The 9,634-nt window shown below is 46.1% G+C and overlaps 1 long non-coding RNA gene across 2 annotated transcripts; it reads left to right on the top strand.

The window, feature by feature from the left end:
• Positions 1-1,605: 1,605 nt before the first annotated feature.
• On the top strand, positions 1,606-5,518 carry LOC134172772 (uncharacterized). Of its 2 annotated transcripts, XR_009968007.1 has the most exons (3): positions 1,635-1,743; positions 3,161-3,263; positions 5,203-5,518. It is a non-coding gene; the product is annotated as an uncharacterized LOC134172772 (long non-coding RNA). The 2 variants fall into 2 exon arrangements; XR_009968006.1 differs by lacking the exon at positions 3,161-3,263 and having other exon boundaries at positions 1,606-1,747.
• The last annotated feature ends 4,116 nt before the right edge of the window (positions 5,519-9,634 follow it).

Raw genomic sequence — 9,634 nt, forward strand, 5'->3', positions numbered from 1 at the left:
CAGGGCACAACAACTGACTTTGTCTAGCTGGTCCCAGCCATTTCTTGTGACACAACAGCAGCAAAGACTGAGTCACAGTGGTCACCAGAGCGTCCCATTCAAGCCCTCCTATTCATATGAATCACCTGGCTCTGTCACATCACCAGATCATCTTGAGCACTTGAGTTATGTGGGCTGAAGTTGAATGACCAAGACCACATGAGGCATCTCAGTTCCCAAGATCAGTTCAGGTGCTCCAGGAAACTGCAGGTTTTAAAGGCCAAAGATGACCTTTAAAAATGCAGTAAAGGTGTGCTCCACCTTTAATATTTAATCAGAGCAACTAGTGTTTAGGTTTGTTTTCTTCCACTCAAACTGATGCTGCCGACGACTGTTGCATTGGTTGTGTTAAAAGGTAAGTTGGGCTTGCAGAACCTTTCCTGTCCCTTCCCGTTTGTTGGCCTGGGTTTTAGGCTGTAGAAAGGACTGTTGGGAAGCCAGAGAAAAGATACTGCTGGTCACTGTGGAAGGAAGAATACCTTGATGAGTGGAACTGCTGCTGTTATGGCTTTTGGAGAAGAAGTAAAGAATGAAGGCTGCAAGGTTTTGGCTGAAGAATTTGGAGGAGGCAAAGTGGAAGGCCTTAAGGTGGAGACAGTTGGACAGGAGAGGAAGGTGGAGGACCCCTCCATGGTATGAAGACCCAGACTTTGTATGTGGGGTGAAGACGGATTGGCTCTTCCTATTGATCACCACTGCCTGGTGATCCTACTGTGCTGGGGTAACATGGAGGCTGCTGAGGGGCATGGTCTCATGGGGATGTCATTGGTCCCAGTCTGAAAGAAGACAAGAAAACACTTGATGTGATTCAGAGTACAGCCTTGCAGGTACACCACAAGCTTAACCTGCAGGGATCCCAGTCCCAGGCCCTCTGGCCTCCTCCTGAAGCTGCCAGCAAGGAGGATGTGTGGGAGAAGTGTGGCAGTACCCGATCCATGTTTCTGCCTTGGGAGTCCCCGTCTCTGTGCTCACCATGTAGTATTGACTTCATGCTGCTTTGTAAACTCATATTTTGTATGTTTCCTCTGCTGGTGAGATCACCTGACAGTACTCAGTGCTTGAGGGGGACAATTTCCTAATAGATGGAAAAAGAGCATCCTGGTTCCAAGCACTTGTTAAAGGGTCTTTAAACCCCCAACCACAACACACTCTGGGGTGCAACATGACTCTGTCTTTCACTGGTTCTTTGGTGACATTGCCAGTGACTAAAGGTTTTTCCCAAGCAGCAGAAAGCTTAACCCTTGATTTACAGCAAAGACTGATATATTAACACCAGCAGTATTTCTCTTTTGCTGTTGCCAGTGTGTGGTACAAATCAGTGAAGAGTTGCTATACCTCTTCCTCCTGAGTTGAGTGGAAGAGATACATGGGGGGATGCAAGAAGCTGTCCTGCTGTTACAGATGGGACAAAACAGGAGGCCAGCAAGCTTCCACTCATAATAATCAGGAGTTTGTTAAGGGTTCTAATCAAGCAGAAATATTTTCCCATCAGCTCATTACAAACTGTGACAAGGTTTCAGCTCTGGGTTGTGGCTGCTTTTTGCCTTGCTGGAGGTAATGAGGGCATCTGCTGAAGGCTTTGGTAGCTCATGTGGTATGACATGTGGGTGATGTGGAGAGGGAAGGGGAGGAAAAGGGGGCAGGAGGCAGAGACAGGAGTAGTGAGGCTGCTTCAGGGGGCAGGGTTGGTTTGCATGGAGAAAGGTAAGTATTTCCCTGTTTCTCTGCCTGGGAAAAAGCAAAGGGAAGGGTGGGTATAGAAAGTCCTGCTCCTGGAGATGATGGTGGCTTTTGGATGCATGTTAGTGTATCTCTCTTCGGATTTCGCAAGCCTAACAATGACTACATGTCTTGTGTGTAGGCTGTGGGCCTAGGATGGTGTGTGATGGCAGTTGAGGACAGGTGAGAGAAGCTGTGAGAAAAGCAAAGTAGTGCTGAGGCATTTGGAAAGTGCTGTATTCTGTGGAGGTCTCCACCTGCCCATTTTCTTCCTTGTCCCGTGTTGCTGAGGGGAGTTTTGACTTTGCACCAATGTGTTGCTCATGCAGGCTCAAAACATTGTTCTTGGCCCACCAGGCCTTTTATTTTGCCCCCTGGGCTTTGAAGGGATTTGACCATTTAAGGAGAAGCTTGCAGTAGAAAGCTCTCTGGGAGATTCAAAACATAAACCATGTTTTATTAAGCAGGAATTGACACTTTTGCTGAAGCTAATACTAGGTCTTATTGACTGATCTAAGCTACCAAGCCTATTGACCCTGAGAGGCTGTTCTTAAATGTGGAGATGTGTGGCAGGCTGTATTTATTATGAAGATAACCCATGCTCTTGCTAATCCTCCTTGTGTCAGCTACTCAATAACCTCCAGATTCCTCTGGATTTGCAAAGCCATCTCTCTGCTGAAACAAACATCCTCATCTCCTGCCATCAGTGGCAAAGGTCATCATCAAGGTGGAAGGGAAGAGCTTTTGTGAAGTGACAGAAATCTGTGGCAAAACTGTTTGGGGAAGGATTTCTGTAAATTCACCACCTGCTTTGCTGTCAGGGAGCTAAATAACAGATTTTGCTTATGCAGACCCTTCAAAGCAGTCTTGACTTTTTCAGGATCTATAGAAAGTCTATGCTGCATCCTCCCTTCCCTCCTGGGGCTCCTCTGTGCCTGATGCTGTGTGGCCATTGGGGCTGGAGATGCTGCAACAAATGGGGTGGATGTTTCTCTTAGCTGCAAGGACCCTCTAGAAATTTGAGGCATGGACAATGTCAGAGGAGCAATACCCAGGTTGGAAGGAGTATTGGCAAGGCTAGGAGGCTGCTGTCCAAGAAGAGGTTGTAAATAGAAAGGAATGGTTGAAGATAAGCTTGAAAAGCATCTGTGGGCTCTATGGTCAGTCAGGAAATGAACCTGAGAAACATCTGTTGGACGTTGTTAATGTATAGAGGTGCATGTCTCTGGGCTGCATTTCCCTCCCAGCAGCCTTTGTTGAAAGTGGATGGCTATAGCACACAGGAGAGAAGGCACATTCTCTACCTCTTGCACTATTTTTCTGACTGTCTTCCCAGTTTGCAACACATAAGACAGAAGCCACTTAGGAGTTAAAATAATGCTATTCCTAATATGGTGTCCAGGTACTGGCTAGCAGCAAAAGCTTTCAAGGAAAAAGGCACTTGGAGTCTGTTTGTGTTGGGGCATTAAATTAGGTTGACTTTAATTTGGACAGAAGTATGGCAAGTACGAAAATTAAACCACAAGTAATTAGCATCTGAGGTTGCAGGAAGCAATTAATGCAGTGATGCCATAGTAAGCTTGCTGGGTTTAAGGTTCTTGGGTGTATTCTTAGGCTTTTTGCTTCTGCTCTCTCTATCTACATTGCTTCACACCTGGATTGACCTGCCTTTATAATGTGTCCTTGACATCCAGTCAAGGTGGTTTTGAAGCAGAAACGCTTCTATTAGAGTACTGGTGGGAAACCTGAAACTCTTTTTCTAGTGCTAGTAATAGTTTGTATCCTCTGCTAACATGGCTGTGCCTTTGTGCTACCATCTGAGCCCCTACAGAGTCTCTGAATGTGCCTGCCCTCTTCAGAGATACTTGTTTGTACTGGGTGAATATGTTGGAGCAAATGCAGATCAGGGCCACTAACAGGGCTGGTGTCTCAGTTTGGTACCTGAAGACTAAGGACCAAACCAGACTTTCTGTTAGCACTGCTGCTGCTTGCCCTTATTCTCAGGCTATGTTTCCCTGTGCACAGTGCCATTTCTCTGTCCAAGCACAAGTAGGTAGAGAGCTTGGTGCAGTGACTATGGAAGCCTTGAAAAGATGATGGAATTTAGCCAGGAAACTTTCAGGTACTTGTGTGAATTCTGCATCGCATGATCTGGAGGGTACCTGACGAGTCGTGCAGACCAGTGGTGCTGAGGTGGCTGCGCGGTACAGCTCCTCCAGCGGGCAGAAAGGAGCATGATGAGTAATTACGTGCTGTGTTTCAACACTACACAGGGAGGTTTAAATGGCTCTTTCCAGCTATTGCCTGATTGCTGCTGTGTTAACAGGAGCAAGGATTCTTTCTCTCTTGGCATTCAAACTCCCTTCCCCCACATGCACTCATCAGCATTTGTAGCAGAGATTTAAACTTAAAGCTAATCTTGCTGCTATTTTTGCAATCTTCTACCTCACTATCATCTCTATACTTCCTTAACAAAACTGTGTCACGCCTGCTATCCATCCATTGCAGCCCCTTCCCTTTCGCTCAAGGTGTTGGCATTTAGACCCTAAAAGGCGAGCTTATTTCTTGGCATGCACAGTTTTTGCAGAAGCAGATACAACAAGAGAAAGCCATAGAAAAGGCACATTGGCTCAGTTTCATTAACAAACTTGGCTTTAGGGAGGATGAAGTTTACGCTGAAGCAAATGGCCTGAATTGGACTACAGTGACAGATGGAGATCTCCAGGCTTTCAACAGTCGTGTCTCCATCCCTCCCCTGCCCCCCCCAGTATGCTCTAGGATGGCCATCAAAAGAGACTTGAAGGAAGAACTAGGATTTCACTTTGGACTATAGCCATCTCTCATGATATACTCAGCATTTCCTTTCACTTCTGTATGAGTTGGGAAAGGGGAGGGGAAAAACTTGAGTAAATTGGTAAGGTAGCCTGACTTGGTGTCTACATTAAGATGCTCTGTTTCCTGAAGTGTTATGGGAACCTTACAAGGATAAGGTTACCATAAGCATAAGTCCCTGACTGCAGGTAGTGCATGCCTACTTAATAACCTGTGGGTGGCTGCCCATCTCAATGTCCTCATCAGCTGAGCCATGTAGCCAACCTTTGCTTCAGATATATATCCTGTAGTGGGGGCAAGTAACCTGGAATTGACCTGCTTATCTGGGATGAGGGTCCAGATCAGGAAGGAAAGACAGGATTAATATTATAAAAAGTGAAAGGACAACCCCCGAATGGTTAGCATAGCTTCTGGAGCTGGGCACTGGTTTAGGAAGATGGAGGGAAAAATTGGTGTGGTTTTGGACATGGTAAATCCAACTTAACACAAGTATAAGAAAGTGAAGTTGGGTTGGGATTTTTTTTTTCCGGAGGACTAATGGAGAAGGTGCAGCCTTGGGGAGGACCGAGATCACAGGGTGTGGAAGTAAATAACTATTTTTGTTATAAAAAGTTTGAGCAGTTCATCCCAGCCTTCTAGTCTCCTGGCAACAGTGAAGAGCAGACCATGCTGGGACCACTATTTTAATCAACCTAATTGCAGATCCTTCCTCTCCTCCCCCAGCAATCAGCCTCCTGGAAGATGGAAAACCCTTTTGAGCACGTCATCTAAAGGACTTGGAGACTCTAGTTTGCCACGCTGCAGTTACACATTGCTCAGATCTATGTAGTACTCTTGTTTCATGTTCCCTACCTGTAATCAAGTTGTTACTTTTTTGGGGGGTTGCATTTTTTTCCCCTGTTATATTAAAATGAATTTGTTGCTTCAACTTCCCCAAAAAAAAAAATCAGTGGGACATTAGCTTCCAATGGGAGTGCTTTGTATTTCTGACCTGTTTCCCTAACCGCCTCTCTGCTTGCCTACTGTGTTCAGAAGGCCTCACTACCTCCTGCTCCTGTCCACTCTCTACAAGTGCTTTCTTGCCTATTCAGAATTGTGAAACAATAAATGTTTAGTGTACAAAGCATATGAAGATAAACATCTACTGTGATCATGAGAAACATCACCTGTTTTCATCCTTTTTTAAAAGAAATGTGTATTCTTCTAATACTTTCTCAGGGGAATTAGTTTAATCCTCACCTTCTCAAGCTCCTGAACTTCTGCAGCCACCTGGGCTGCCTTTCCAGCATGGTCAATGAGAAAAATCAGCTCTAGTGCTGACATGGTGAAACATCGCACAGTGGGACATTCTGGTGTCCAGGATGATATTGTGAACAACCTTAGATTTGTGTGGCTACGCTGATGAACTGGCATAACGGCTGGTGTGAAAGTGCTTCAGCTCAGTTTAATTAAACTGCTGCACTTACTTAGTGCGAAGGAGCCAGGCTGTCTTTGTCCCTTGCTGTCTTTCACTGTCTCCACTGGCAGTAAAAGACAAAAAATAATGCTGGTTTGTAGCTTCCTCCTTGAAACTGTGTACACAGTATATGGGTGAACAAAACCCACCACTCGGCTGCCAGTGTCAGCTGGCAGGGCACATCACAGGCTTCCTCTCCTTGCTTCCTCTTGTCCAAAGCACCAGAAAACAGTTATGAAGCCATTTTTGCTCATTTTTTTTTCTGGTTATACTTTTCCCCTTCTTTGTTCAAAAGATTCACCTCACATCTGTCCTTTAGGGAGGTGACCTGAACTGCAGACCCACCTCCAGCAATGCCTCTTCCTAGGTCACTGCTAGAAAGCCTCTGCTCCCAGGCATGAAAATAGTCTTCTGTTTGCACAGCTGATACTGCAGCACCCCTCTCCCACAGGAAACCGGCCTGAGAAATGGGTAGGATCCAGCAATGAGAAGTTGCTGGAGGTTCATGGCACCTGTGAATTCTGGGTGCCGTGGAAGCTCTCCTGTCTTTCTGCAGGTGGTCTCTGAAGCACTGGGCAGTATCTTGAGCTCTGCTACGAACCTTGATCAAGGTAAGCTGGAAGGCACTGAGGGAGGCTGATGCAGTTCTTTTCTCCCCACTCTGGGCTACTGTTGTAACACAGCAAAGGCCTGTCTGAAGAGCTGGGAGCAGCATGGAGCCCTTGCAGGGGCACTAAATAAAACACCTGGTGCTGCTGAATGGCTCCTCGATTCCTGCTGTATTCTTGTGGCAGGAATCTTCCTTTCTTCATTTGTATCTTTGCACTCCCTAGCCCTTTTCTCTTTTAAAAACTGACTGAGCTATTAGATTTGCAAATGAATGGGCAGGGAAGTCACAACAAAGGGAGCTGGAGCTGAGGAGCGCAGGTATAATTACTGTAATTAACTCTAGCAGCAGGGGCACAACCAGCGTTGGGAGCATCGCTCAGAGATGCCGTGGGCGAGAGATGGGAGAGGAAGGATGGCCAGGGTCAGAGATCGCCCTCTGCGCCACGGGTCCCTGTTCCCTGCTGAGCGCGGTGATAGGAAAAGCGTGGTTGTGTCTTGCCCCTGCGGCAGAGCTGCTCGGACCGGCTGCAGGGACCCCCTTCTCCCCAGATGAGGTGCAGCGGGAGCTCGCTCTGGCTCATACCACAGTTACTCCGTGCTCTGCCTGGGCAGCCTCTAAGGGGTGGCCCTGAGCCTTCATTGCCCTTAAACCCTTGGGAGTGGGGGCACCCATCTTGCGGCAGCACTAGCTCCTTTCCAGGCAGGCAGAGCCAGAGCGCCGGGAGGAAACCCCTGCAGCGGCTGAGGCCTCACAGGAGGAGCTGGGACAACAGGGGCCAGCTGACAGCTTCTCTCAGAAGCTCTTTAGCATCAAAACACATTACTTGCTGGCTTTGCTCGGTGCTGGTCTGTGCCTTTATGGCTGATCTAAGAAATGGCATTAATTATCCTCATTGCTGGCATACTGAATAAGGAGCATGACCTCAGTTTGAAGAGGGTTGCCATAGGTGCATATGGGCACGCATCTATGACATGGAAGGGGGTGTTTCATGCATTCCTAATCATCTTAACAACAGAAAAGTCTAATGATCACTGAAGATGGAAGTGATGCCTTTGCCCTAATTCTGCTAGTTACAGTCCTGGGCACTTTTTCTCCTCTTGGTGGTATACATGTTCATAACCTGTGTCATGTTCATCTGGGAGCGCTGCAGGGCATGGCATTCCCAGTGCATGCTCCCTTCACATTTCCATGGGAATGATCTGCCCTCCAGCAGAACAGCATGGTGCATTGCTTGCGTGATGGGTCTTGCAGCAGCTCTAGCTCTTAGCAAAAGGGCTTTTCCTCTTATAAAGAGATGAGGGCTGATTTCAAACACAGGTGTTGCAAACGTTAGTTGCCATTGGTGCTATGCTTGGGGTCTGAGACAGATACTGATTTTAGGATTTTGTCATCTTTGTAGACATGACCTTAGTTTACTGGGTAGCTGCACAACATTTAACGTGTGAGATGTTTCCACAGGAAAACATTTAAAAAAACCCAGCAACAAACAGCCTCCCAAACTATTTTTAGGACTGCACAGACCAGTGAGCCTGAGATGTAAACACATTTCCTAGCCTGGGTCTACTGAGGCATGTGCAGGGTGCCACAGGGCTCTGTGGCTCTGTAGTTGCCCCTACAAGCAGTTACACAGGTTTGTTAGAAGAGGACTGTGTTTTTTGTTGCTAAAAGATTAATGTCCTACGGTCTGTTCCACATAGGGTTGAGAGTACCTTGGTGTGTCTGGTGTATTTAGAAAATAGGTTTTCTGAAGCTGGGTAGGGACTGGTGTGTGTGTTGAGCTGTACTGTAAAAACTCCAAACTCCCCCTTTTCATTGTGGAAAATATCTGAGAGAGGGGGAATGCAGCTTCTGTTTAAACTTGCTACTACTGATCAAAAAAGCTATAGGAAATAGGATTGGAAGGGGCTTTGAGAGATCATCTGGTCCATCTCCTTGCCCCAGGCGTGTTCGGTGGCACCTTCTTTGCCCTTGACAATATTTTGATTGAGCTCTGGACCATCTATTCCAATGCTTCCCTAGTCTTAACAGATTAACCCAAATCTCCCATGATGAAGTTGGATTTTTTTGCCTCTTATTCACCATGGGCATGGAAAGTAGATTATTATTTCCGTGATAGCAGTGTTCAGCTATTTGAAAACTGTTACAGTGTCTTCCCCCAGTCATCTCTTCCTTTTTTATTTATTTACTTTTTTTTTAGCATATAGACAACCTTTTTCTGTTCTGCCTGCTCCTGCTGGCCATGGATCCTAAACCTGTGACCAATACCCTTCTTTCCTGGTCTCTCTCTAGTCTGCCTGTTTCAGAATGGGACACCCAACACTGGACATAATCCTCCAGGGAAAAACCTACATCACAGGTCTGTCATTCCCAGTATGCTTGCTTGTCCTGTGGTGGGGAGACGTGGTTTTTACTACTTTTTACCTTGTGTTGTACAGTAGTTTCCAGACTCTTTTTTTCAGTAGAATTGCCACCTAGACAGCTGTTCCTTTTCCTGTATTTATGAACTTGATTATTCCTGCTTAAGTCTAATTACACGAATATGTCCTGGTTGAATTTCATCTTGTGTTCTCAGATCATTTGTCCAATTTGCTGTGATTGTCTCGTGTTCTATTTCTGTCCTGCAGCGTATTCAGTCCCTCCCAGCTTGATGTCATCTGCAGATTTAATAAGTATACTCTTTATTCCATTATCCAAGTCATTAATGGAAACACTGACTAGCACTGGACCCTCCAATGAACACCTGTAGGATCCACTCAATACATCTTTCATCTGACAATGAAATAATTATTACTATTTTCAATAAATGTTTTTCTAGCCAAATGTTATTATCCCACAGTGGGCTCACCCAGACAATCTTTTCTTGAATACTGTGAGTCACATGTCAAAATGTCAAAAGCTTCACTAGAGCCCAGACATAGCACCCGCTGCCTCCCAAGCCCTGTTACCCTTCTGGAAAAGGAAACTGTATTGCTGTGACT

This window comes from Pezoporus occidentalis, unplaced genomic scaffold (genome assembly GCF_034315485.1).
Source record: "Pezoporus occidentalis ecotype Australia unplaced genomic scaffold, CSIRO_AGI_Poc_V1 ctg47, whole genome shotgun sequence".
In the NCBI taxonomy this organism is placed as follows: Eukaryota; Metazoa; Chordata; class Aves; order Psittaciformes; family Psittacidae; genus Pezoporus; species Pezoporus occidentalis.